This window comes from Arachis ipaensis, chromosome B6 (genome assembly GCF_059453495.1).
Source record: "Arachis ipaensis isolate K30076 ecotype BB chromosome B6, ASM5945349v1, whole genome shotgun sequence".
Taxonomy (NCBI): Eukaryota; Viridiplantae; Streptophyta; class Magnoliopsida; order Fabales; family Fabaceae; genus Arachis; species Arachis ipaensis.
Window position 1 is genome coordinate 66,167,148 of NC_142441.1, and position 19,591 is coordinate 66,186,738.

The window sequence follows — 19,591 nt, forward strand, 5'->3', positions numbered from 1 at the left end:
ATAATAGGTGCGATCATACCAGCACTAATGCACCGGATCCCATCAGAACTTCGCAGTTAAGCGTGCTTGGGCGGGAGTAGTACTAGGATGGGTGACCTCCTGGGAAGTCCTCGTGTTGCACCTCTTTTTTTTTTTTTTTTTTTTTTTTTTTTTTTTTTTTTTTTTTTTTTTTTTTTTTACGTCGTGCTTACCCTCGTTCTTTAAACGGCGCTATCTTGAATAGTTTAGCTAAAGCGAGTCTCAATGACCTCATTTTAGGCAAGCTCGCACGGGCCCCGCAGGGATTCGCAGCTCGACTTACCCTACGTCGCAAGACACGCATATGATAATTATGTGCGCATATTATAATAGGTGCGATCATACCAGCACTAATGCACCGGATCCCATCAGAACTCCGCAGTTAAGCGTGCTTGGGCGGGAGTAGTACTAGGATGGGTGACCTCCTGGGAAGTCCTCGTGTTGCACCTCTTTTTTTTTTTTTTTTTTTTTTTTTTTTTTTTTTTTTTACGTCGTGCTTACCCTCGTTCTTTAAACGGCGCTATCTTGCACAGTTTAGTTAAAGCGAGTCTCAATGACCTGATTTTAGGCAAGCTCGCACGGGCCCCGCAGGGATTTGCAACTCGACTTACCCTACGTCGCGAGACATGCATATGATAATTATGTGCGCATATTATAATAGGTGCGATCATACCAGCACTAATGCACCGGATCCCATCAGAACTCCGCAGTTAAGCGTGCTTGGGCGAGAGTAGTACTAGGATGGGTGACCTCCTGAGAAGTCCTCGTGTTACACCTCTTTTTTTTTTTTTTTTTTTTTTTTTTTTTTTTTTTTTTTTTTTTTTTTTTTTTTTTTTTTTTTACGTCGTGCTTACCCTCGTTCTTTAAACGGCGCTATCTTGAATAGTTTAGCTAAAGCGAGTCTCAATGACCTCATTTTAGGCAAGCTCGCACGGGCCCCGCAGGGATTCGCAGCTCGACTTACCCTACGTCGCAAGACACGCATATGATAATTATGTGCGCATATTATAATAGGTGCGATCATACCAGCACTAATGCACCGGATCCCATCAGAACTCCGCAGTTAAGCGTGCTTGGGCGGGAGTAGTACTAGGATGGGTGACCTCCTGGGAAGTCCTCGTGTTGCACCTCTTTTTTTTTTTTTTTTTTTTTTTACGTCGTGCCTACGCTCGTTCTTTAAACGGCACTATCTTGAATAGTTTAGCTAAAGCGAGTCTCAATGACCTGATTTTAGGCAAGCTCGCACGGGCCCCGCAGGGATTTGCAACTCGACTTACCCTACGTCGCGAGACATGCATATGATAATTATGTGCGCATATTATAATAGGTGCGATCATACCAGCACTAATGCACCGGATCCCATCAGAACTCCGCAGTTAAGCGTGCTTGGGCGAGAGTAGTACTAAGATGGGTGACCTCCTGAGAAGTCCTCGTGTTACACCTCTTTTTTTTTTTTTTTTTTTTTACGTCGTGCTTACCCTCGTTCTTTAAACGGCGCTATCTTGCACAGTTTAGTTAAAGCGAGTCTCAATGACCTGATTTTAGGCAAGCTCCCACAGGCCCCGCAGGGATTCGCAGCTCGACTTACCCTACGTCGCAAGACATGCATATGATAATTATGTGCGCATATTATAATAGGTGCGATCATACCAGCACTAATGCACCGGATCCCATCAGAACTCCGCAGTTAAGCGTGCTTGGGCGAGAGTAGTGCTAGGATGGGTGACCTCCTGGGAAGTCCTCGTGTTGCACCTCTTTTTTTTTTTTTTTTTTTTTTTTTTTTTTTTTTTTTTTTTTTTTTTTTTTTTTTTTTTTTTTTTTTTTTTTTTTTTACGTCGTGCCTACGCTCGTTCTTTAAACGGCACTATCTTGAATAGTTTAGCTAAAGCGAGTCTCAATGACCTGATTTTAGGCAAGCTCCCACAGGCCCCGCAGGGATTCGCAGCTCGACTTACCCTACGTCGCAAGACATGCATATGATAATTATGTGCGCATATTATAATAGGTGCGATCATACCAGCACTAATGCACCGGATCCCATCAGAACTCCGCAGTTAAGCGTGCTTGGGCGAGAGTAGTACTAGGATGGGTGACCTCCTGGGAAGTCCTCGTGTTGCACCTCTTTTTTTTTTTTTTTTTTTTTACGTCGTGCCTACGCTCGTTCTTTAAACGGCACTATCTTGAATAGTTTAGCTAAAGCGAGTCTCAATGACCTCATTTTAGGCAAGCTCGCACGGGCCCCGCAGGGATTCGCAGCTCGACTTACCCTACGTCGCAACACATGCATATGATAATTATGTGCGCATATTATAATAGGTGCGATCATACCAGCACTAATGCACCGGATCCCATCAGAACTCCGCAGTTAAGCGTGCTTGGGCGAGAGTAGTACTAGGATGGGTGACCTCCTGGGAAGTCCTTGTGTTGCACCTCTTTTTTTTTTTTTTTTTTTTTTTTTTTTTTTTTTTTACGTCGTGCCTACCCTCGTTCTTTAAACGGCACTATCTTGAATAGTTTAGCTAAAGCGAGTCTCAATGACCTCATTTTAGGCAAGCTCGCACGGGCCCCGCAGGGATTCGCAGCTCGACTTACCCTACGTCGCAAGACATGCATATGATAATTATGTGCGCATATTTTAATAGGTGCGATCATACCAGCACTAATGCACCGGATCCCATCAGAACTCCGCAGTTAAGCGTGCTTGGGCGAGAGTAGTACTAGGATGGGTGACCTCCTGGGAAGTCCTTGTGTTGCACCTCTTTTTTTTTTTTTTTTTTTTTTTTTTTTTTTTTTTTTTTTTTTTTTTTACGTCGTGCCTACCCTCGTTCTTTAAACGGCACTATCTTGAATAGTTTAGCTAAAGCGAGTCTCAATGACCTCATTTTAGGCAAGCTCGCACGGGCCCCGCAGGGATTCGCAGCTCGACTTACCCTACGTCGCAACACATGCATATGATAATTATGTGCGCATATTATAATAGGTGCGATCATACCAGCACTAATGCACCGGATCCCATCAGAACTCCGCAGTTAAGCGTGCTTGGGCGAGAGTAGTACTAGGATGGATGACCTCCTGGGAAGTCCTTGTGTTGCACCTCTTTTTTTTTTTTTTTTTTTTTTTTTTTTTTTTTTTTACGTCGTGCCTACCCTCGTTCTTTAAACGGCACTATCTTGAATAGTTTAGCTAAAGCGAGTCTCAATGACCTCATTTTAGGCAAGCTCGCACGGGCCCCGCAGGGATTCGCAGCTCGACTTACCCTACGTCGCAAGACATGCATATGATAATTATGTGCGCATATTTTAATAGGTGCGATCATACCAGCACTAATGCACCGGATCCCATCAGAACTCCGCAGTTAAGCGTGCTTGGGCGAGAGTAGTACTAGGATGGGTGACCTCCTGGGAAGTCCTCGTGTTGCACCTCTTTTTTTTTTTTTTTTTTTTTACGTCGTGCTTACCCTCGTTCTTTAAACGGCGCTATCTTGCACAGTTTTGTTAAAGCGAGTCTCAATGACCTGATTTTAGGCAAGCTCCCACGGGCCCCGCAGGGATTTGCAACTCGACTTACCCTACGTCGCGAGACATGCATATGATAATTTTGTGCGCATATTTTAATAGGTGCGATCATACCAGCACTAATTCACCGGATCCCATCAGAACTCCGCAGTTAAGCGTGCTTGGGCGAGAGTAGTACTAGGATGGGTGACCTCCTGGGAAGTCCTCGTGTTGCACCTCTTTTTTTTTTTTTTTTTTTTTTTTACGTCGTGCTTGCCCTCGTTCTTTAAACGGCGCTATCTTGAATAGTTTAGCTAAAGCGAGTCTCAATGACCTCATTTTAGGCAAGTTCGCACGGGCCCCGCAGGGTTTCGCAACTCGACTTACCCTACGTCGCGAGACATGCATATGATAATTATGTGCGCATATTTTAATAGGTGCGATCATACCAGCACTAATGCACCGGATCCCATCAGAACTCCGCAGTTAAGCGTGCTTGGGCGAGAGTAGTACTTGGATGGGTGACCTCCTGGGAAGTCCTCGTGTTGCACCTCTTTTTTTTTTTTTTTTTTTTTTTTTTTTTTTTTTTTTTTTTTTTTTTTTTTTTTTTTTACGTCGTGCTTACCCTCGTTCTTTAAACGGCGCTATCTTGAATAGTTTAGCTAAAGCGAGTCTCAATGACCTCATTTTAGGCAAGCTCGCACGGGCCCCGCAGGGATTCGCAGCTCGACTTACCCTACGTCGCAAGACACGCATATGATAATTATGTGCGCATATTATAATAGGTGCGATCATACCAGCACTAATGCACCGGATCCCATCAGAACTCCGCAGTTAAGCGTGCTTGGGCGGGAGTAGTACTAGGATGGGTGACCTCCTGGGAAGTCCTCGTGTTGCACCTCTTTTTTTTTTTTTTTTTTTTTTTTTTTTTTTTTTTTTTTTTTTTTTTTTACGTCGTGCTTGCCCTCGTTCTTTAAACGGCGCTATCTTGCACAGTTTAGTTAAAGCGAGTCTCAATGACCTGATTTTAGGCAAGCTCGCACGGGCCCCGCAGGGATTTGCAACTCGACTTACCCTACGTCGCGAGACATGCATATGATAATTATGTGCGCATATTATAATAGGTGCGATCATACCAGCACTAATGCACCGGATCCCATCAGAACTCCGCAGTTAAGCGTGCTTGGGCGAGAGTAGTACTAGGATGGTTGACCTCCTGAGAAGTCCTCGTGTTGCACCTCTTTTTTTTTTTTTTTTTTTTTTTTTTTTTTTTTTTTTTTTTTTTTTTTTTTTTTTTACGTCGTGCTTACCCTCGTTCTTTAAACGGCGCTATCTTGAATAGTTTAGCTAAAGCGAGTCTCAATGACCTCATTTTAGGCAAGCTCGCACGGGCCCCGCAGGGATTCGCAGCTCGACTTACCCTACGTCGCAAGACACGCATATGATAATTATGTGCGCATATTATAATAGGTGCGATCATACCAGCACTAATGCACCGGATCCCATCAGAACTCCGCAGTTAAGCGTGCTTGGGCGGGAGTAGTACTAGGATGGGTGACCTCCTGGGAAGTCCTCGTGTTGCACCTCTTTTTTTTTTTTTTTTTTTTTACGTCGTGCCTACGCTCGTTCTTTAAACGGCACTATCTTGAATAGTTTAGCTAAAGCGAGTCTCAATGACCTGATTTTAGGCAAGCTCGCACGGGCCCCGCAGGGATTTGCAACTCGACTTACCCTACGTCGCGAGACATGCATATGATAATTATGTGCGCATATTATAATAGGTGCGATCATACCAGCACTAATGCACCGGATCCCATCAGAACTCCGCAGTTAAGCGTGCTTGGGCGAGAGTAGTACTAGGATGGGTGACCTCCTGAGAAGTCCTCGTGTTACACCTCTTTTTTTTTTTTTTTTTTTTTTTTTTTTTTTTTTTACGTCGTGCTTACCCTCGTTCTTTAAACGGCGCTATCTTGCACAGTTTAGTTAAAGCGAGTCTCAATGACCTGATTTTAGGCAAGCTCCCACAGGCCCCGCAGGGATTCGCAGCTCGACTTACCCTACGTCGCAAGACATGCATATGATAATTATGTGCGCATATTATAATAGGTGCGATCATACCAGCACTAATGCACCGGATCCCATCAGAACTCCGCAGTTAAGCGTGCTTGGGCGAGAGTAGTGCTAGGATGGGTGACCTCCTGGGAAGTCCTCGTGTTGCACCTCTTTTTTTTTTTTTTTTTTTTTTTTTTTTTTTTTTTTTTTTTTTTTTTTTTTTTTTTTTTACGTCGTGCCTACGCTCGTTCTTTAAACGGCACTATCTTGAATAGTTTAGCTAAAGCGAGTCTCAATGACCTGATTTTAGGCAAGCTCCCACAGGCCCCGCAGGGATTCGCAGCTCGACTTACCCTACGTCGCAAGACATGCATATGATAATTATGTGCGCATATTATAATAGGTGCGATCATACCAGCACTAATGCACCGGATCCCATCAGAACTCCGCAGTTAAGCGTGCTTGGGCGAGAGTAGTACTAGGATGGGTGACCTCCTGGGAAGTCCTCGTGTTGCACCTCTTTTTTTTTTTTTTTTTTTTACGTCGTGCCTACGCTCGTTCTTTAAACGGCACTATCTTGAATAGTTTAGCTAAAGCGAGTCTCAATGACCTCATTTTAGGCAAGCTCGCACGGGCCCCGCAGGGATTCGCAGCTCGACTTACCCTACGTCGCAACACATGCATATGATAATTATGTGCGCATATTATAATAGGTGCGATCATACCAGCACTAATGCACCGGATCCCATCAGAACTCCGCAGTTAAGCGTGCTTGGGCGAGAGTAGTGCTAGGATGGGTGACCTCCTGGGAAGTCCTCGTGTTGCACCTCTTTTTTTTTTTTTTTTTTTTTTTTTTTTTTTTTTTTTTTTTTTTTTTTTTTTTTTTACGTCGTGCCTACGCTCGTTCTTTAAACGGCACTATCTTGAATAGTTTAGCTAAAGCGAGTCTCAATGACCTGATTTTAGGCAAGCTCCCACAGGCCCCGCAGGGATTCGCAGCTCGACTTACCCTACGTCGCAAGACATGCATATGATAATTATGTGCGCATATTATAATAGGTGCGATCATACCAGCACTAATGCACCGGATCCCATCAGAACTCCGCAGTTAAGCGTGCTTGGGCGAGAGTAGTACTAGGATGGGTGACCTCCTGGGAAGTCCTCGTGTTGCACCTCTTTTTTTTTTTTTTTTTTTTACGTCGTGCCTACGCTCGTTCTTTAAACGGCACTATCTTGAATAGTTTAGCTAAAGCGAGTCTCAATGACCTCATTTTAGGCAAGCTCGCACGGGCCCCGCAGGGATTCGCAGCTCGACTTACCCTACGTCGCAACACATGCATATGATAATTATGTGCGCATATTATAAAAGGTGCGATCATACCAGCACTAATGCACCGGATCCCATCAGAACTCCGCAGTTAAGCGTGCTTGGGCGAGAGTAGTACTAGGATGGGTGACCTCCTGGGAAGTCCTTGTGTTGCACCTCTTTTTTTTTTTTTTTTTTTTTTTTTTTTTTTTTTTACGTCGTGCCTACCCTCGTTCTTTAAACGGCACTATCTTGAATAGTTTAGCTAAAGCGAGTCTCAATGACCTCATTTTAGGCAAGCTCGCACGGGCCCCGCAGGGATTCGCAGCTCGACTTACCCTACGTCGCAAGACATGCATATGATAATTATGTGCGCATATTTTAATAGGTGCGATCATACCAGCACTAATGCACCGGATCCCATCAGAACTCCGCAGTTAAGCGTGCTTGGGCGAGAGTAGTACTAGGATGGGTGACCTCCTGGGAAGTCCTCGTGTTCCACCTCTTTTTTTTTTTTTTTTTTTTTACGTCGTGCTTACCCTCGTTCTTTAAACGGCGCTATCTTGCACAGTTTTGTTAAAGCGAGTCTCAATGACCTGATTTTAGGCAAGCTCCCACGGGCCCCGCAGGGATTTGCAACTCGACTTACCCTACGTCGCGAGACATGCATATGATAATTTTGTGCGCATATTTTAATAGGTGCGATCATACCAGCACTAATTCACCGGATCCCATCAGAACTCCGCAGTTAAGCGTGCTTGGGCGAGAGTAGTACTAGGATGGGTGACCTCCTGGGAAGTCCTCGTGTTGCACCTCTTTTTTTTTTTTTTTTTTTTTTTTTACGTCGTGCTTGCCCTCGTTCTTTAAACGGCGCTATCTTGAATAGTTTAGCTAAAGCGAGTCTCAATGACCTCATTTTAGGCAAGTTCGCACGGGCCCCGCAGGGTTTCGCAACTCGACTTACCCTACGTCGCGAGACATGCATATGATAATTATGTGCGCATATTTTAATAGGTGCGATCATACCAGCACTAATGCACCGGATCCCATCAGAACTCCGCAGTTAAGCGTGCTTGGGCGAGAGTAGTACTTGGATGGGTGACCTCCTGGGAAGTCCTCGTGTTGCACCTCTTTTTTTTTTTTTTTTTTTTTTTTTTTTTTTTTTTTTTTTTTTTACGTCGTGCTTACCCTCGTTCTTTAAACGGCGCTATCTTGAATAGTTTAGCTAAAGCGAGTCTCAATGACCTCATTTTAGGCAAGCTCGCACGGGCCCCGCAGGGATTCGCAGCTCGACTTACCCTACGTCGCAAGACACGCATATGATAATTATGTGCGCATATTATAATAGGTGCGATCATACCAGCACTAATGCACCGGATCCCATCAGAACTCCGCAGTTAAGCGTGCTTGGGCGGGAGTAGTACTAGGATGGGTGACCTCCTGGGAAGTCCTCGTGTTGCACCTCTTTTTTTTTTTTTTTTTTTTTTTTTTTTTTTTTTTTTTTTTTTTTTTTTTTTTACGTCGTGCTTGCCCTCGTTCTTTAAACGGCGCTATCTTGCACAGTTTAGTTAAAGCGAGTCTCAATGACCTGATTTTAGGCAAGCTCGCACGGGCCCCGCAGGGATTTGCAACTCGACTTACCCTACGTCGCGAGACATGCATATGATAATTATGTGCGCATATTATAATAGGTGCGATCATACCAGCACTAATGCACCGGATCCCATCAGAACTCCGCAGTTAAGCGTGCTTGGGCGAGAGTAGTACTAGGATGGTTGACCTCCTGAGAAGTCCTCGTGTTGCACCTCTTTTTTTTTTTTTTTTTTTTTTTTTTTTTTTTTTTTTTTTTTTTTTTTTTTTTTTTTTTTTTTTTTACGTCGTGCTTACCCTCGTTCTTTAAACGGCGCTATCTTGAATAGTTTAGCTAAAGCGAGTCTCAATGACCTCATTTTAGGCAAGCTCGCACGGGCCCCGCAGGGATTCGCAGCTCGACTTACCCTACGTCGCAAGACACGCATATGATAATTATGTGCGCATATTATAATAGGTGCGATCATACCAGCACTAATGCACCGGATCCCATCAGAACTCCGCAGTTAAGCGTGCTTGGGCGGGAGTAGTACTAGGATGGGTGACCTCCTGGGAAGTCCTCGTGTTGCACCTCTTTTTTTTTTTTTTTTTTTTTACGTCGTGCCTACGCTCGTTCTTTAAACGGCACTATCTTGAATAGTTTAGCTAAAGCGAGTCTCAATGACCTGATTTTAGGCAAGCTCGCACGGGCCCCGCAGGGATTTGCAACTCGACTTACCCTACGTCGCGAGACATGCATATGATAATTATGTGCGCATATTATAATAGGTGCGATCATACCAGCACTAATGCACCGGATCCCATCAGAACTCCGCAGTTAAGCGTGCTTGGGCGAGAGTAGTACTAGGATGGGTGACCTCCTGAGAAGTCCTCGTGTTACACCTCTTTTTTTTTTTTTTTTTTTTTTTTTTTTTTTTTTTTTTTTTTTTTTACGTCGTGCTTACCCTCGTTCTTTAAACGGCGCTATCTTGCACAGTTTAGTTAAAGCGAGTCTCAATGACCTGATTTTAGGCAAGCTCCCACAGTCCCCGCAGGGATTCGCAGCTCGACTTACCCTACGTCGCAAGACACGCATATGATAATTATGTGCGCATATTATAATAGGTGCGATCATACCAGCACTAATGCACCGGATCCCATCAGAACTCCGCAGTTAAGCGTGCTTGGGCGAGAGTAGTACTAGGATGGGTGACCTCCTGAGAAGTCCTCGTGTTGCACCTCTTTTTTTTTTTTTTTTTTTTTTTTTTTTTTTTTTTTTTTTTTTTTTTTTTTTTTTTTACGTCGTGCTTACCCTCGTTCTTTAAACGGCGCTATCTTGAATAGTTTAGCTAAAGCGAGTCTCAATGACCTCATTTTAGGCAAGCTCGCACGGGCCCCGCAGGGATTCGCAGCTCGACTTACCCTACGTCGCAAGACACGCATATGATAATTATGTGCGCATATTATAATAGGTGCGATCATACCAGCACTAATGCACCGGATCCCATCAGAACTCCGCAGTTAAGCGTGCTTGGGCGGGAGTAGTACTAGGATGGGTGACCTCCTGGGAAGTCCTCGTGTTGCACCTCTTTTTTTTTTTTTTTTTTTTTTTTTTTTTTTTTTTTTACGTCGTGCTTACCCTCGTTCTTTAAACGGCGCTATCTTGCACAGTTTAGTTAAAGCGAGTCTCAATGACCTGATTTTAGGCAAGCTCGCACGGGCCCCGCAGGGATTTGCAACTCGACTTACCCTACGTCGCGAGACATGCATATGATAATTATGTGCGCATATTATAATAGGTGCGATCATACCAGCACTAATGCACCGGATCCCATCAGAACTCCGCAGTTAAGCGTGCTTGGGCGAGAGTAGTACTAGGATGGGTGACCTCCTGAGAAGTCCTCGTGTTGCACCTCTTTTTTTTTTTTTTTTTTTTTTTTTTTTTTACGTCGTGCTTACCCTCGTTCTTTAAACGGCGCTATCTTGAATAGTTTAGCTAAAGCGAGTCTCAATGACCTCATTTTAGGCAAGCTCGCACGGGCCCCGCAGGGATTCGCAGCTCGACTTACCCTACGTCGCAAGACACGCATATGATAATTATGTGCGCATATTATAATAGGTGCGATCATACCAGCACTAATGCACCGGATCCCATCAGAACTCCGCAGTTAAGCGTGCTTGGGCGGGAGTAGTACTAGGATGGGTGACCTCCTGGGAAGTCCTCGTGTTGCACCTCTTTTTTTTTTTTTTTTTTTTACGTCGTGCCTACGCTCGTTCTTTAAACGGCACTATCTTGAATAGTTTAGCTAAAGCGAGTCTCAATGACCTGATTTTAGGCAAGCTCGCACGGGCCCCGCAGGGATTTGCAACTCGACTTACCCTACGTCGCGAGACATGCATATGATAATTATGTGCGCATATTATAATAGGTGCGATCATACCAGCACTAATGCACCGGATCCCATCAGAACTCCGCAGTTAAGCGTGCTTGGGCGAGAGTAGTACTAGGATGGGTGACCTCCTGAGAAGTCCTCGTGTTACACCTCTTTTTTTTTTTTTTTTTTTTTTTTTTTTTTTTTTTTTTTTTTTTTTTACGTCGTGCTTACCCTCGTTCTTTAAACGGCGCTATCTTGTACAGTTTAGTTAAAGCGAGTCTCAATGACCTGATTTTAGGCAAGCTCCCACAGGCCCCGCAGGGATTCGCAGCTCGACTTACCCTACGTCGCAAGACATGCATATGATAATTATGTGCGCATATTATAATAGGTGCGATCATACCAGCACTAATGCACCGGATCCCATCAGAACTCCGCAGTTAAGCGTGCTTGGGCGAGAGTAGTACTAGGATGGGTGACCTCCTGGGAAGTCCTCGTGTTGCACCTCTTTTTTTTTTTTTTTTTTTTTTTTTTTTTTATTTTACGTCGTGCCTACGCTCGTTCTTTAAACGGCACTATCTTGAATAGTTTAGCTAAAGCGAGTCTCAATGACCTCATTTTAGGCAAGCTCCCACAGGCCCCGCAGGGATTCGCAGCTCGACTTACCCTACGTCGCAAGACACGCATATGATAATTATGTGCGCATATTATAATAGGTGCGATCATACCAGCACTAATGCACCGGATCCCATCAGAACTCCGCAGTTAAGCGTGCTTGGGCGGGAGTAGTACTAGGATGGGTGACCTCCTGGGAAGTCCTCGTGTTGCACCTCTTTTTTTTTTTTTTTTTTTTTACGTCGTGCCTACGCTCGTTCTTTAAACGGCACTATCTTGAATAGTTTAGCTAAAGCGAGTCTCAATGACCTGATTTTAGGCAAGCTCGCACGGGCCCCGCAGGGATTTGCAACTCGACTTACCCTACGTCGCGAGACATGCATATGATAATTATGTGCGCATATTATAATAGGTGCGATCATACCAGCACTAATGCACCGGATCCCATCAGAACTCCGCAGTTAAGCGTGCTTGGGCGAGAGTAGTACTTGGATGGGTGACCTCCTGAGAAGTCCTCGTGTTACACCTTTTTTTTTTTTTTTTTTTTTTTTTTTTTTTTTTTTTTTTTTTTACGTCGTGCTTACCCTCGTTCTTTAAACGGCGCTATCTTGCACAGTTTAGTTAAAGCGAGTCTCAATGACCTGATTTTAGGCAAGCTCCCACAGGCCCCGCAGGGATTCGCAGCTCGACTTACCCTACGTCGCAAGACATGCATATGATAATTATGTGCGCATATTATAATAGGTGCGATCATACCAGCACTAATGCACCGGATCCCATCAGAACTCCGCAGTTAAGCGTGCTTGGGCGAGAGTAGTACTAGGATGGGTGACCTCCTGGGAAGTCCTCGTGTTGCACCTCTTTTTTTTTTTTTTTTTTTTTTTTTTTTTTTTTTTTTTTTTTTTTTTTACGTCGTGCCTACGCTCGTTCTTTAAACGGCACTATCTTGAATAGTTTAGCTAAAGCGAGTCTCAATGACCTGATTTTAGGCAAGCTCCCACAGGCCCCGCAGGGATTCGCAGCTCGACTTACCCTACGTCGCAAGACACGCATATGATAATTATGTGCGCATATTATAATAGGTGCGATCATACCAGCACTAATGCACCGGATCCCATCAGAACTCCGCAGTTAAGCGTGCTTGGGCGGGAGTAGTACTAGGATGGGTGACCTCCTGGGAAGTCCTCGTGTTGCACCTCTTTTTTTTTTTTTTTTTTTTTTACGTCGTGCCTACGCTCGTTCTTTAAACGGCACTATCTTGAATAGTTTAGCTAAAGCGAGTCTCAATGACCTGATTTTAGGCAAGCTCGCACGGGCCCCGCAGGGATTTGCAACTCGACTTACCCTACGTCGCGAGACATGCATATGATAATTATGTGCGCATATTATAATAGGTGCGATCATACCAGCACTAATGCACCGGATCCCATCAGAACTCCGCAGTTAAGCGTGCTTGGGCGAGAGTAGTACTAGGATGGGTGACCTCCTGAGAAGTCCTCGTGTTACACCTCTTTTTTTTTTTTTTTTTTTTTTTTTTTTTTTTTTTTTTTTTTTTTTTTTTTTTTTTTTTTTTTTTTTTTTTTTTTTTTTACGTCGTGCTTACCCTCGTTCTTTAAACGGCGCTATCTTGCACAGTTTAGTTAAAGCGAGTCTCAATGACCTGATTTTAGGCAAGCTCCCACAGGCCCCGCAGGGATTCGCAGCTCGACTTACCCTACGTCGCAAGACATGCATATGATAATTATGTGCGCATATTATAATAGGTGCGATCATACCAGCACTAATGCACCGGATCCCATCAGAACTCCGCAGTTAAGCGTGCTTGGACGAGAGTAGTACTAGGATGGGTGACCTCCTGGGAAGTCCTCGTGTTGCACCTCTTTTTTTTTTTTTTTTTTTTTTTTTTTTTTTTTTTTTACGTCGTGCCTACGCTCGTTCTTTAAACGGCACTATCTTGAATAGTTTAGCTAAAGCGAGTCTCAATGACCTGATTTTAGGCAAGCTCCCACAGGCCCCGCAGGGATTCGCAGCTCGACTTACCCTACGTCGCAAGACATGCATATGATAATTATGTGCGCATATTATAATAGGTGCGATCATACCAGCACTAATGCACCGGATCCCATCAGAACTCCGCAGTTAAGCGTGCTTGGGCGAGAGTAGTACTAGGATGTGTGACCTCCTGGGAAGTCCTTGTGTTGCACCTCTTTTTTTTTTTTTTTTTTTTTTTTTTTTTTTTTTTTTTTTTTTTTTTTTTTTTTTTTACGTCGTGCCTACCCTCGTTCTTTAAACGGCACTATCTTGAATAGTTTAGCTAAAGCGAGTCTCAATGACCTCATTTTAGGCAAGCTCGCACGGGCCCCGCAGGGATTCGCAGCTCGACTTACCCTACGTCGCAAGACATGCATATGATAATTATGTGCGCATATTTTAATAGGTGCGATCATACCAGCACTAATGCACCGGATCCCATCAGAACTCCGCAGTTAAGCGTGCTTGGGCGAGAGTAGTACTAGGATGGGTGACCTCCTGGGAAGTCCTCGTGTTGCACCTCTTTTTTTTTTTTTTTTTTTTTTTTTACGTCGTGCTTACCCTCGTTCTTTAAACGGCGCTATCTTGCACAGTTTTGTTAAAGCGAGTCTCAATGACCTGATTTTAGGCAAGCTCCCACGGGCCCCGCAGGGATTTGCAACTCGACTTACCCTACGTCGCGAGACATGCATATGATAATTTTGTGCGCATATTTTAATAGGTGCGATCATACCAGCACTAATTCACCGGATCCCATCAGAACTCCGCAGTTAAGCGTGCTTGGGCGAGAGTAGTACTAGGATGGGTGATCTCCTGGGAAGTCCTCGTGTTGCACCTCTTTTTTTTTTTTTTTACGTCGTGCTTGCCCTCGTTCTTTAAACGGCGCTATCTTGAATAGTTTAGCTAAAGCGAGTCTCAATGACCTCATTTTAGGCAAGTTCGCACGGGCCCCGCAGGGTTTCGCAACTCGACTTACCCTACGTCGCGAGACATGCATATGATAATTATGTGCGCATATTTTAATAGGTGCGATCATACCAGCACTAATGCACCGGATCCCATCAGAACTCCGCAGTTAAGCGTGCTTGGGCGAGAGTAGTACTAGGATGGGTGACCTCCTGGGAAGTCCTCGTGTTGCACCTCTTTTTTTTTTTTTTTTTTTTTTTTTTTTTTTTTTTTTTTTTTTTTTTTTTTTTTTTTTTTTTTTACGTCGTGCTTACCCTCGTTCTTTAAACGGCGCTATCTTGAATAGTTTAGCTAAAGCGAGTCTCAATGACCTCATTTTAGGCAAGCTCGCACGGGCCCCGCAGGGATTCGCAGCTCGACTTACCCTACGTCGCAAGACACGCATATGATAATTATGTGCGCATATTATAATAGGTGCGATCATACCAGCACTAATGCACCGGATCCCATCAGAACTCCGCAGTTAAGCGTGCTTGGGCGGGAGTAGTACTATGATGGGTGACCTCCTGGGAAGTCCTCGTGTTGCACCTCTTTTCTTTTTTTTTTTTTTTTTTTACGTCGTGCTTGCCCTCGTTCTTTAAACGGCGCTATCTTGAATAGTTTAGCTAAAGCGAGTCTCAATGACCTCATTTTAGGCAAGGTCGCACGGGCCCCGCAGGGTTTCGCAACTCGACTTACCCTACATCGCGAGACATGCATATGATAATTATGTGCGCATATTTTAATAGGTGCGATCATACCAGCACTAATGCACCGGATCCCATCAGAACTCCGCAGTTAAGCGTGCTTGGGCGAGAGTAGTACTAGGATGGGTGACCTCCTGGGAAGTCCTCGGTTTGCACCTCTTTTTTTTTTTTTTTTTTTTTTTACGTCGTGCTTGCCCTCGTTCTTTAAACGGCGCTATCTTGAATAGTTTAGCTAAAGCGAGTCTCAATGACCTCATTTTAGGCAAGCTCGCACGGGCCCCGCAGGGATTCGCAGCTCGACTTACCCTACGTCGCAAGACACGCATATGATAATTATGTGCGCATATTTTAATAGGTGCGATCATACCAGCACTAATTCACCGGATCCCATCAGAACTCCGCAGTTAAGCGTGCTTGGGCGAGAGTAGTACTAGGATGGGTGACCTCCTGGGAAGTCCTCGTGTTGCACCTCTTTTTTTTTTTTTTTTTTTTTTTTTTTTTTTTTTTTTTTTTTTTTTTTTTTTTTTTTTACGTCGTGCCTACGCTCGTTCTTTAAACGGCACTATCTTGAATAGTTTAGCTAAAGCGAGTCTCAATGACCTCATTTTAGGCAAGCTCGCACGGGCCCCGCAGGGATTCGCAGCTCGACTTACCCTACGTCGCAAGACATGCATATGATAATTATGTGCGCATATTATAATAGGTGCGATCATACCAGCACTAATGCACCGGATCCCATCAGAACTCCGCAGTTAAGCGTGCTTGGGCGAGAGTAGTACTAGGATGGGTGATCTCCTGGGAAGTCCTCGTGTTGCACCTCTTTTTTTTTTTTTTTTACGTCGTGCTTGCCCTCGTTCTTTAAACGGCGCTATCTTGAATAGTTTAGCTAAAGCGAGTCTCAATGACCTCATTTTAGGCAAGTTCGCACGGGCCCCGCAGGGTTTCGCAACTCGACTTACCCTACGTCGCGAGACATGCATATGATAATTATGTGCGCATATTTTAATAGGTGCGATCATACCAGCACTAATGCACCGGATCCCATCAGAACTCCGCAGTTAAGCGTGCTTGGGCGAGAGTAGTACTAGGATGGGTGACCTCCTGGGAAGTCCTCGTGTTGCACCTCTTTTTTTTTTTTTTTTTTTTTTTTTTTTTTTTTTTTTTTTTTTTTTTTTTTTTTTTTACGTCGTGCTTACCCTCGTTCTTTAAACGGCGCTATCTTGAATAGTTTAGCTAAAGCGAGTCTCAATGACCTCATTTTAGGCAAGCTCGCACGGGCCCCGCAGGGATTCGCAGCTCGACTTACCCTACGTCGCAAGACACGCATATGATAATTATGTGCGCATATTATAATAGGTGCGATCATACCAGCACTAATGCACCGGATCCCATCAGAACTCCGCAGTTAAGCGTGCTTGGGCGGGAGTAGTACTATGATGGGTGACCTCCTGGGAAGTCCTCGTGTTGCACCTCTTTTTTTTTTTTTTTTTTTTTTTTACGTCGTGCTTGCCCTCGTTCTTTAAACGGCGCTATCTTGAATAGTTTAGCTAAAGCGAGTCTCAATGACCTCATTTTAGGCAAGGTCGCACGGGCCCCGCAGGGTTTCGCAACTCGACTTACCCTACATCGCGAGACATGCATATGATAATTATGTGCGCATATTTTAATAGGTGCGATCATACCAGCACTAATGCACCGGATCCCATCAGAACTCCGCAGTTAAGCGTGCTTGGGCGAGAGTAGTACTAGGATGGGTGACCTCCTGGGAAGTCCTCGGTTTGCACCTCTTTTTTTTTTTTTTTTTTTTTTTACGTCGTGCTTGCCCTCGTTCTTTAAACGGCGCTATCTTGAATAGTTTAGCTAAAGCGAGTCTCAATGACCTCATTTTAGGCAAGCTCGCACGGGCCCCGCAGGGATTCGCAGCTCGACTTACCCTACGTCGCAAGACACGCATATGATAATTATGTGCGCATATTTTAATAGGTGCGATCATACCAGCACTAATTCACCGGATCCCATCAGAACTCCGCAGTTAAGCGTGCTTGGGCGAGAGTAGTACTAGGATGGGTGACCTCCTGGGAAGTCCTCGTGTTGCACCTCTTTTTTTTTTTTTTTTTTTTTTTTTTACGTCGTGCCTACGCTCGTTCTTTAAACGGCACTATCTTGAATAGTTTAGCTAAAGCGAGTCTCAATGACCTGATTTTAGGCAAGCTCCCACAGGCCCCGCAGGGATTCGCAGCTCGACTTACCCTACGTCGCAAGACATGCATATGATAATTATGTGCGCATATTATAATAGGTGCGATCATACCAGCACTAATGCACCGGATCCCATCAGAACTCCGCAGTTAAGCGTGCTTGGGCTAGAGTAGTACTAGGATGGGTGACCTCCTGGGAAGTCCTCGTGTTGCACCTCTTTTTTTTTTTTTTTTTTTTTTTTTTTTTTTTTTTTTTTTTTTTTTTTTTTTTTTTTTACGTCGTGCCTACGCTCGTTCTTTAAACGGCACTATCTTGAATAGTTTAGCTAAAGCGAGTCTCAATGACCTCATTTTAGGCAAGCTCGCACGGGCCCCGCAGGGATTCGCAGCTCGACTTACCCTACGTCGCAAGACATGCATATGATAATTATGTGCGCATATTATAATAGGTGCGATCATACCAGCACTAATGCACCGGATCCCATCAGAACTCCGCAGTTAAGCGTGCTTGGGCGAGAGTAGTACTAGGATGGGTGATCTCCTGGGAAGTCCTCGTGTTGCACCTCTTTTTTTTTTTTTTTTTTTTTTACGTCGTGCTTGCCCTCGTTCTTTAAACGGCGCTATCTTGAATAGTTTAGCTAAAGCGAGTCTCAATGACCTCATTTTAGGCAAGTTCGCACGGGCCCCGCAGGGTTTCGCAACTCGACTTACCCTACGTCGCGAGACATGCATATGATAATTATGTGCGCATGTTTTAATAGGTGCGATCATACCAGCACTAATGCACCGGATCCCATCAGAACTCCGCAGTTAAGCGTGCTTGGGCGAGAGTAGTACTAGGATGGGTGACCTCCTGGGAAGTCCTCGTGTTGCACCTCTTTTTTTTTTTTTTTTTTTTTTTTTTTTTTTTTTTACGTCGTGCTTACCCTCGTTCTTTAAACGGCGCTATCTTGAATAGTTTAGCTAAAGCGAGTCTCAATGACCTCATTTTAGGCAAGCTCGCACGGGCCCCGCAGGGATTCGCAGCTCGACTTACCCTACGTCGCAAGACACGCATATGATAATTATGTGCGCATATTATAATAGGTGCGATCATACCAGCACTAATGCACCGGATCCCATCAGAACTCCGCAGTTAAGTGTGCTTGGGCGGGAGTAGTACTAGGATGGGTGACCTCCTGGGAAGTCCTCGTGTTGCACCTCTTTTTTTTTTTTTTTTTTTTTTTTACGTCGTGCTTACCCTCGTTCTTTAAACGGCGCTATCTTGAATAGTTTAGCTAAAGCGAGTCTCAATGACCTCATTTTAGGCAAGCTCGCACGGGCCCCGCAGGGATTCGCAGCTCGACTTACCCTACGTCGCAAGACACGCATATGATAATTATGTGCGCATATTTTAATAGGTGTGATCATACCAGCACTAATGCACCGGATCCCATCAGAACTCCGCAGTTAAGCGTGCTTGGGCGAGAGTAGTACTAGGATGGGTGACCTCCTGGGAAGTCCTCGTGTTGCACCTCTTTTTTTTTTTTTTTTTTTTTTTACGTCGTGCTTACCCTCGTTCTTTAAACGGCGCTATCTTGCACAGTTTTGTTAAAGCGAGTCTCAATGACCTCATTTTAGGCAAGCTCGCACGGGCCCCGCAGGGATTCGCAGCTCGACTTACCCTACGTCGCAAGACATGCATATGATAATTATGTGCGCATATTATAATAGGTGCGATCATACCAGCACTAATGCACCGGATCCCATCAGAACTCCGCAGTTAAGCGTGCTTGGGCGAGAGTAGTACTGGGATGGGTGACCTCCTGGGAAGTCCTCGAGTTGCACCTCTTTTTTTTTTTTTTTTTTTTTTACGTCGTGCTTGCCCTCGTTCTTTAAACGGCGCTATCTTGAATAGTTTAGCTAAAGCGAGTCTCAATGACCTCATTTTAGGCAAGTTCGCACGGGCCCCGCAGGGTTTCGCAACTCGACTTACCCTACGTCGCGAGACATGCATATGATAATTATGTGCGCATATTTTAATAGGTGCGATCATACCAGCACTAATGCACCGGATCCCATCAGAACTCCGCAGTTAAGCGTGCTTGGGCGAGAGTAGTACTTGGATGGGTGACCTCCTGGGAAGTCCTCGTGTTGCACCTCTTTTTTTTTTTTTTTTTTTTTTTTTTTTTTTTTTACGTCGTGCTTGCCCTCGTTCTTTAAACGGCGCTATCTTGAATAGTTTAGCTAAAGCGAGTCTCAATGACCTCATTTTAGGCAAGTTCGCACGGGCCCCGCAGGG

At 44.5% G+C, this 19,591-nt stretch overlaps 60 non-coding genes across 60 annotated transcripts; all 60 read left to right on the top strand.

Annotated features, from left to right (window-relative positions):
• The first annotated feature begins 5 nt into the window (after positions 1-5).
• On the top strand, positions 6-124 carry LOC148558354 (5S ribosomal RNA). Its single transcript, XR_015889486.1, has one exon. It is a non-coding gene; the product is annotated as a 5S ribosomal RNA (ribosomal RNA).
• Positions 125-349: 225 nt separating this feature from the next.
• LOC148558355 (5S ribosomal RNA) lies at positions 350-468 on the top strand. Its single transcript, XR_015889273.1, has one exon. It is a non-coding gene; the product is annotated as a 5S ribosomal RNA (ribosomal RNA).
• Positions 469-677: 209 nt separating this feature from the next.
• LOC148558356 (5S ribosomal RNA) lies at positions 678-796 on the top strand. Its single transcript, XR_015890321.1, has one exon. It is a non-coding gene; the product is annotated as a 5S ribosomal RNA (ribosomal RNA).
• A 234-nt stretch (positions 797-1,030) lies between these two features.
• On the top strand, positions 1,031-1,149 carry LOC148558357 (5S ribosomal RNA). Its single transcript, XR_015889285.1, has one exon. It is a non-coding gene; the product is annotated as a 5S ribosomal RNA (ribosomal RNA).
• Positions 1,150-1,343: 194 nt separating this feature from the next.
• Positions 1,344-1,462, top strand: LOC148558358 (5S ribosomal RNA). Its single transcript, XR_015890489.1, has one exon. It is a non-coding gene; the product is annotated as a 5S ribosomal RNA (ribosomal RNA).
• Positions 1,463-1,654: 192 nt separating this feature from the next.
• LOC148558359 (5S ribosomal RNA) lies at positions 1,655-1,773 on the top strand. Its single transcript, XR_015889935.1, has one exon. It is a non-coding gene; the product is annotated as a 5S ribosomal RNA (ribosomal RNA).
• Positions 1,774-2,021: 248 nt separating this feature from the next.
• On the top strand, positions 2,022-2,140 carry LOC148558360 (5S ribosomal RNA). The gene has a single exon (XR_015891863.1). It is a non-coding gene; the product is annotated as a 5S ribosomal RNA (ribosomal RNA).
• Positions 2,141-2,332: 192 nt separating this feature from the next.
• On the top strand, positions 2,333-2,451 carry LOC148558361 (5S ribosomal RNA). Its single transcript, XR_015888903.1, has one exon. It is a non-coding gene; the product is annotated as a 5S ribosomal RNA (ribosomal RNA).
• Positions 2,452-2,658: 207 nt separating this feature from the next.
• Positions 2,659-2,777, top strand: LOC148558362 (5S ribosomal RNA). The gene has a single exon (XR_015888904.1). It is a non-coding gene; the product is annotated as a 5S ribosomal RNA (ribosomal RNA).
• A 219-nt stretch (positions 2,778-2,996) lies between these two features.
• LOC148558363 (5S ribosomal RNA) lies at positions 2,997-3,115 on the top strand. Its single transcript, XR_015889963.1, has one exon. It is a non-coding gene; the product is annotated as a 5S ribosomal RNA (ribosomal RNA).
• Positions 3,116-3,322: 207 nt separating this feature from the next.
• On the top strand, positions 3,323-3,441 carry LOC148558364 (5S ribosomal RNA). Its single transcript, XR_015891865.1, has one exon. It is a non-coding gene; the product is annotated as a 5S ribosomal RNA (ribosomal RNA).
• Positions 3,442-3,633: 192 nt separating this feature from the next.
• On the top strand, positions 3,634-3,752 carry LOC148558365 (5S ribosomal RNA). The gene has a single exon (XR_015889043.1). It is a non-coding gene; the product is annotated as a 5S ribosomal RNA (ribosomal RNA).
• Positions 3,753-3,947: 195 nt separating this feature from the next.
• Positions 3,948-4,066, top strand: LOC148558366 (5S ribosomal RNA). The gene has a single exon (XR_015888564.1). It is a non-coding gene; the product is annotated as a 5S ribosomal RNA (ribosomal RNA).
• Positions 4,067-4,295: 229 nt separating this feature from the next.
• Positions 4,296-4,414, top strand: LOC148558367 (5S ribosomal RNA). Its single transcript, XR_015889296.1, has one exon. It is a non-coding gene; the product is annotated as a 5S ribosomal RNA (ribosomal RNA).
• Positions 4,415-4,634: 220 nt separating this feature from the next.
• Positions 4,635-4,753, top strand: LOC148558368 (5S ribosomal RNA). Its single transcript, XR_015889713.1, has one exon. It is a non-coding gene; the product is annotated as a 5S ribosomal RNA (ribosomal RNA).
• A 227-nt stretch (positions 4,754-4,980) lies between these two features.
• On the top strand, positions 4,981-5,099 carry LOC148558369 (5S ribosomal RNA). The gene has a single exon (XR_015889307.1). It is a non-coding gene; the product is annotated as a 5S ribosomal RNA (ribosomal RNA).
• A 192-nt stretch (positions 5,100-5,291) lies between these two features.
• On the top strand, positions 5,292-5,410 carry LOC148558370 (5S ribosomal RNA). Its single transcript, XR_015890322.1, has one exon. It is a non-coding gene; the product is annotated as a 5S ribosomal RNA (ribosomal RNA).
• Positions 5,411-5,616: 206 nt separating this feature from the next.
• LOC148558371 (5S ribosomal RNA) lies at positions 5,617-5,735 on the top strand. Its single transcript, XR_015889936.1, has one exon. It is a non-coding gene; the product is annotated as a 5S ribosomal RNA (ribosomal RNA).
• Positions 5,736-5,965: 230 nt separating this feature from the next.
• LOC148558372 (5S ribosomal RNA) lies at positions 5,966-6,084 on the top strand. Its single transcript, XR_015891866.1, has one exon. It is a non-coding gene; the product is annotated as a 5S ribosomal RNA (ribosomal RNA).
• A 191-nt stretch (positions 6,085-6,275) lies between these two features.
• LOC148558373 (5S ribosomal RNA) lies at positions 6,276-6,394 on the top strand. Its single transcript, XR_015889937.1, has one exon. It is a non-coding gene; the product is annotated as a 5S ribosomal RNA (ribosomal RNA).
• A 227-nt stretch (positions 6,395-6,621) lies between these two features.
• On the top strand, positions 6,622-6,740 carry LOC148558374 (5S ribosomal RNA). The gene has a single exon (XR_015891867.1). It is a non-coding gene; the product is annotated as a 5S ribosomal RNA (ribosomal RNA).
• Positions 6,741-6,931: 191 nt separating this feature from the next.
• Positions 6,932-7,050, top strand: LOC148558375 (5S ribosomal RNA). The gene has a single exon (XR_015888905.1). It is a non-coding gene; the product is annotated as a 5S ribosomal RNA (ribosomal RNA).
• Positions 7,051-7,256: 206 nt separating this feature from the next.
• Positions 7,257-7,375, top strand: LOC148558376 (5S ribosomal RNA). Its single transcript, XR_015890619.1, has one exon. It is a non-coding gene; the product is annotated as a 5S ribosomal RNA (ribosomal RNA).
• A 192-nt stretch (positions 7,376-7,567) lies between these two features.
• On the top strand, positions 7,568-7,686 carry LOC148558377 (5S ribosomal RNA). Its single transcript, XR_015889044.1, has one exon. It is a non-coding gene; the product is annotated as a 5S ribosomal RNA (ribosomal RNA).
• A 196-nt stretch (positions 7,687-7,882) lies between these two features.
• Positions 7,883-8,001, top strand: LOC148558378 (5S ribosomal RNA). Its single transcript, XR_015888565.1, has one exon. It is a non-coding gene; the product is annotated as a 5S ribosomal RNA (ribosomal RNA).
• Positions 8,002-8,216: 215 nt separating this feature from the next.
• LOC148558379 (5S ribosomal RNA) lies at positions 8,217-8,335 on the top strand. The gene has a single exon (XR_015889318.1). It is a non-coding gene; the product is annotated as a 5S ribosomal RNA (ribosomal RNA).
• A 224-nt stretch (positions 8,336-8,559) lies between these two features.
• On the top strand, positions 8,560-8,678 carry LOC148558380 (5S ribosomal RNA). Its single transcript, XR_015889714.1, has one exon. It is a non-coding gene; the product is annotated as a 5S ribosomal RNA (ribosomal RNA).
• Positions 8,679-8,915: 237 nt separating this feature from the next.
• Positions 8,916-9,034, top strand: LOC148558381 (5S ribosomal RNA). The gene has a single exon (XR_015889329.1). It is a non-coding gene; the product is annotated as a 5S ribosomal RNA (ribosomal RNA).
• A 192-nt stretch (positions 9,035-9,226) lies between these two features.
• On the top strand, positions 9,227-9,345 carry LOC148558382 (5S ribosomal RNA). Its single transcript, XR_015890323.1, has one exon. It is a non-coding gene; the product is annotated as a 5S ribosomal RNA (ribosomal RNA).
• Positions 9,346-9,562: 217 nt separating this feature from the next.
• Positions 9,563-9,681, top strand: LOC148558383 (5S ribosomal RNA). Its single transcript, XR_015888702.1, has one exon. It is a non-coding gene; the product is annotated as a 5S ribosomal RNA (ribosomal RNA).
• Positions 9,682-9,909: 228 nt separating this feature from the next.
• LOC148558384 (5S ribosomal RNA) lies at positions 9,910-10,028 on the top strand. Its single transcript, XR_015889341.1, has one exon. It is a non-coding gene; the product is annotated as a 5S ribosomal RNA (ribosomal RNA).
• A 208-nt stretch (positions 10,029-10,236) lies between these two features.
• Positions 10,237-10,355, top strand: LOC148558385 (5S ribosomal RNA). The gene has a single exon (XR_015888703.1). It is a non-coding gene; the product is annotated as a 5S ribosomal RNA (ribosomal RNA).
• Positions 10,356-10,556: 201 nt separating this feature from the next.
• Positions 10,557-10,675, top strand: LOC148558386 (5S ribosomal RNA). Its single transcript, XR_015889352.1, has one exon. It is a non-coding gene; the product is annotated as a 5S ribosomal RNA (ribosomal RNA).
• A 191-nt stretch (positions 10,676-10,866) lies between these two features.
• On the top strand, positions 10,867-10,985 carry LOC148558387 (5S ribosomal RNA). Its single transcript, XR_015890324.1, has one exon. It is a non-coding gene; the product is annotated as a 5S ribosomal RNA (ribosomal RNA).
• A 218-nt stretch (positions 10,986-11,203) lies between these two features.
• LOC148558388 (5S ribosomal RNA) lies at positions 11,204-11,322 on the top strand. The gene has a single exon (XR_015891868.1). It is a non-coding gene; the product is annotated as a 5S ribosomal RNA (ribosomal RNA).
• Positions 11,323-11,528: 206 nt separating this feature from the next.
• Positions 11,529-11,647, top strand: LOC148558389 (5S ribosomal RNA). Its single transcript, XR_015889363.1, has one exon. It is a non-coding gene; the product is annotated as a 5S ribosomal RNA (ribosomal RNA).
• Positions 11,648-11,839: 192 nt separating this feature from the next.
• LOC148558390 (5S ribosomal RNA) lies at positions 11,840-11,958 on the top strand. The gene has a single exon (XR_015890405.1). It is a non-coding gene; the product is annotated as a 5S ribosomal RNA (ribosomal RNA).
• A 213-nt stretch (positions 11,959-12,171) lies between these two features.
• On the top strand, positions 12,172-12,290 carry LOC148558391 (5S ribosomal RNA). Its single transcript, XR_015891869.1, has one exon. It is a non-coding gene; the product is annotated as a 5S ribosomal RNA (ribosomal RNA).
• A 219-nt stretch (positions 12,291-12,509) lies between these two features.
• Positions 12,510-12,628, top strand: LOC148558392 (5S ribosomal RNA). The gene has a single exon (XR_015889374.1). It is a non-coding gene; the product is annotated as a 5S ribosomal RNA (ribosomal RNA).
• A 193-nt stretch (positions 12,629-12,821) lies between these two features.
• Positions 12,822-12,940, top strand: LOC148558393 (5S ribosomal RNA). The gene has a single exon (XR_015890325.1). It is a non-coding gene; the product is annotated as a 5S ribosomal RNA (ribosomal RNA).
• Positions 12,941-13,190: 250 nt separating this feature from the next.
• Positions 13,191-13,309, top strand: LOC148558394 (5S ribosomal RNA). Its single transcript, XR_015889246.1, has one exon. It is a non-coding gene; the product is annotated as a 5S ribosomal RNA (ribosomal RNA).
• A 208-nt stretch (positions 13,310-13,517) lies between these two features.
• On the top strand, positions 13,518-13,636 carry LOC148558395 (5S ribosomal RNA). Its single transcript, XR_015890935.1, has one exon. It is a non-coding gene; the product is annotated as a 5S ribosomal RNA (ribosomal RNA).
• Positions 13,637-13,864: 228 nt separating this feature from the next.
• LOC148558396 (5S ribosomal RNA) lies at positions 13,865-13,983 on the top strand. The gene has a single exon (XR_015891870.1). It is a non-coding gene; the product is annotated as a 5S ribosomal RNA (ribosomal RNA).
• A 196-nt stretch (positions 13,984-14,179) lies between these two features.
• On the top strand, positions 14,180-14,298 carry LOC148558397 (5S ribosomal RNA). Its single transcript, XR_015890180.1, has one exon. It is a non-coding gene; the product is annotated as a 5S ribosomal RNA (ribosomal RNA).
• A 186-nt stretch (positions 14,299-14,484) lies between these two features.
• On the top strand, positions 14,485-14,603 carry LOC148558398 (5S ribosomal RNA). Its single transcript, XR_015891871.1, has one exon. It is a non-coding gene; the product is annotated as a 5S ribosomal RNA (ribosomal RNA).
• A 235-nt stretch (positions 14,604-14,838) lies between these two features.
• On the top strand, positions 14,839-14,957 carry LOC148558399 (5S ribosomal RNA). Its single transcript, XR_015889740.1, has one exon. It is a non-coding gene; the product is annotated as a 5S ribosomal RNA (ribosomal RNA).
• A 195-nt stretch (positions 14,958-15,152) lies between these two features.
• On the top strand, positions 15,153-15,271 carry LOC148558400 (5S ribosomal RNA). Its single transcript, XR_015890377.1, has one exon. It is a non-coding gene; the product is annotated as a 5S ribosomal RNA (ribosomal RNA).
• A 194-nt stretch (positions 15,272-15,465) lies between these two features.
• LOC148558401 (5S ribosomal RNA) lies at positions 15,466-15,584 on the top strand. The gene has a single exon (XR_015889045.1). It is a non-coding gene; the product is annotated as a 5S ribosomal RNA (ribosomal RNA).
• A 229-nt stretch (positions 15,585-15,813) lies between these two features.
• Positions 15,814-15,932, top strand: LOC148558402 (5S ribosomal RNA). The gene has a single exon (XR_015889494.1). It is a non-coding gene; the product is annotated as a 5S ribosomal RNA (ribosomal RNA).
• Positions 15,933-16,119: 187 nt separating this feature from the next.
• On the top strand, positions 16,120-16,238 carry LOC148558403 (5S ribosomal RNA). Its single transcript, XR_015891872.1, has one exon. It is a non-coding gene; the product is annotated as a 5S ribosomal RNA (ribosomal RNA).
• A 228-nt stretch (positions 16,239-16,466) lies between these two features.
• LOC148558404 (5S ribosomal RNA) lies at positions 16,467-16,585 on the top strand. The gene has a single exon (XR_015889751.1). It is a non-coding gene; the product is annotated as a 5S ribosomal RNA (ribosomal RNA).
• Positions 16,586-16,780: 195 nt separating this feature from the next.
• Positions 16,781-16,899, top strand: LOC148558405 (5S ribosomal RNA). Its single transcript, XR_015890378.1, has one exon. It is a non-coding gene; the product is annotated as a 5S ribosomal RNA (ribosomal RNA).
• Positions 16,900-17,093: 194 nt separating this feature from the next.
• On the top strand, positions 17,094-17,212 carry LOC148558406 (5S ribosomal RNA). The gene has a single exon (XR_015889046.1). It is a non-coding gene; the product is annotated as a 5S ribosomal RNA (ribosomal RNA).
• A 197-nt stretch (positions 17,213-17,409) lies between these two features.
• On the top strand, positions 17,410-17,528 carry LOC148558407 (5S ribosomal RNA). The gene has a single exon (XR_015889945.1). It is a non-coding gene; the product is annotated as a 5S ribosomal RNA (ribosomal RNA).
• Positions 17,529-17,757: 229 nt separating this feature from the next.
• Positions 17,758-17,876, top strand: LOC148558408 (5S ribosomal RNA). Its single transcript, XR_015889495.1, has one exon. It is a non-coding gene; the product is annotated as a 5S ribosomal RNA (ribosomal RNA).
• A 193-nt stretch (positions 17,877-18,069) lies between these two features.
• Positions 18,070-18,188, top strand: LOC148558409 (5S ribosomal RNA). The gene has a single exon (XR_015891873.1). It is a non-coding gene; the product is annotated as a 5S ribosomal RNA (ribosomal RNA).
• A 206-nt stretch (positions 18,189-18,394) lies between these two features.
• On the top strand, positions 18,395-18,513 carry LOC148558410 (5S ribosomal RNA). Its single transcript, XR_015888789.1, has one exon. It is a non-coding gene; the product is annotated as a 5S ribosomal RNA (ribosomal RNA).
• Positions 18,514-18,708: 195 nt separating this feature from the next.
• On the top strand, positions 18,709-18,827 carry LOC148558411 (5S ribosomal RNA). The gene has a single exon (XR_015888798.1). It is a non-coding gene; the product is annotated as a 5S ribosomal RNA (ribosomal RNA).
• A 194-nt stretch (positions 18,828-19,021) lies between these two features.
• LOC148558412 (5S ribosomal RNA) lies at positions 19,022-19,140 on the top strand. The gene has a single exon (XR_015889350.1). It is a non-coding gene; the product is annotated as a 5S ribosomal RNA (ribosomal RNA).
• Positions 19,141-19,333: 193 nt separating this feature from the next.
• LOC148558413 (5S ribosomal RNA) lies at positions 19,334-19,452 on the top strand. Its single transcript, XR_015888566.1, has one exon. It is a non-coding gene; the product is annotated as a 5S ribosomal RNA (ribosomal RNA).
• Positions 19,453-19,591: the final 139 nt, after the last annotated feature.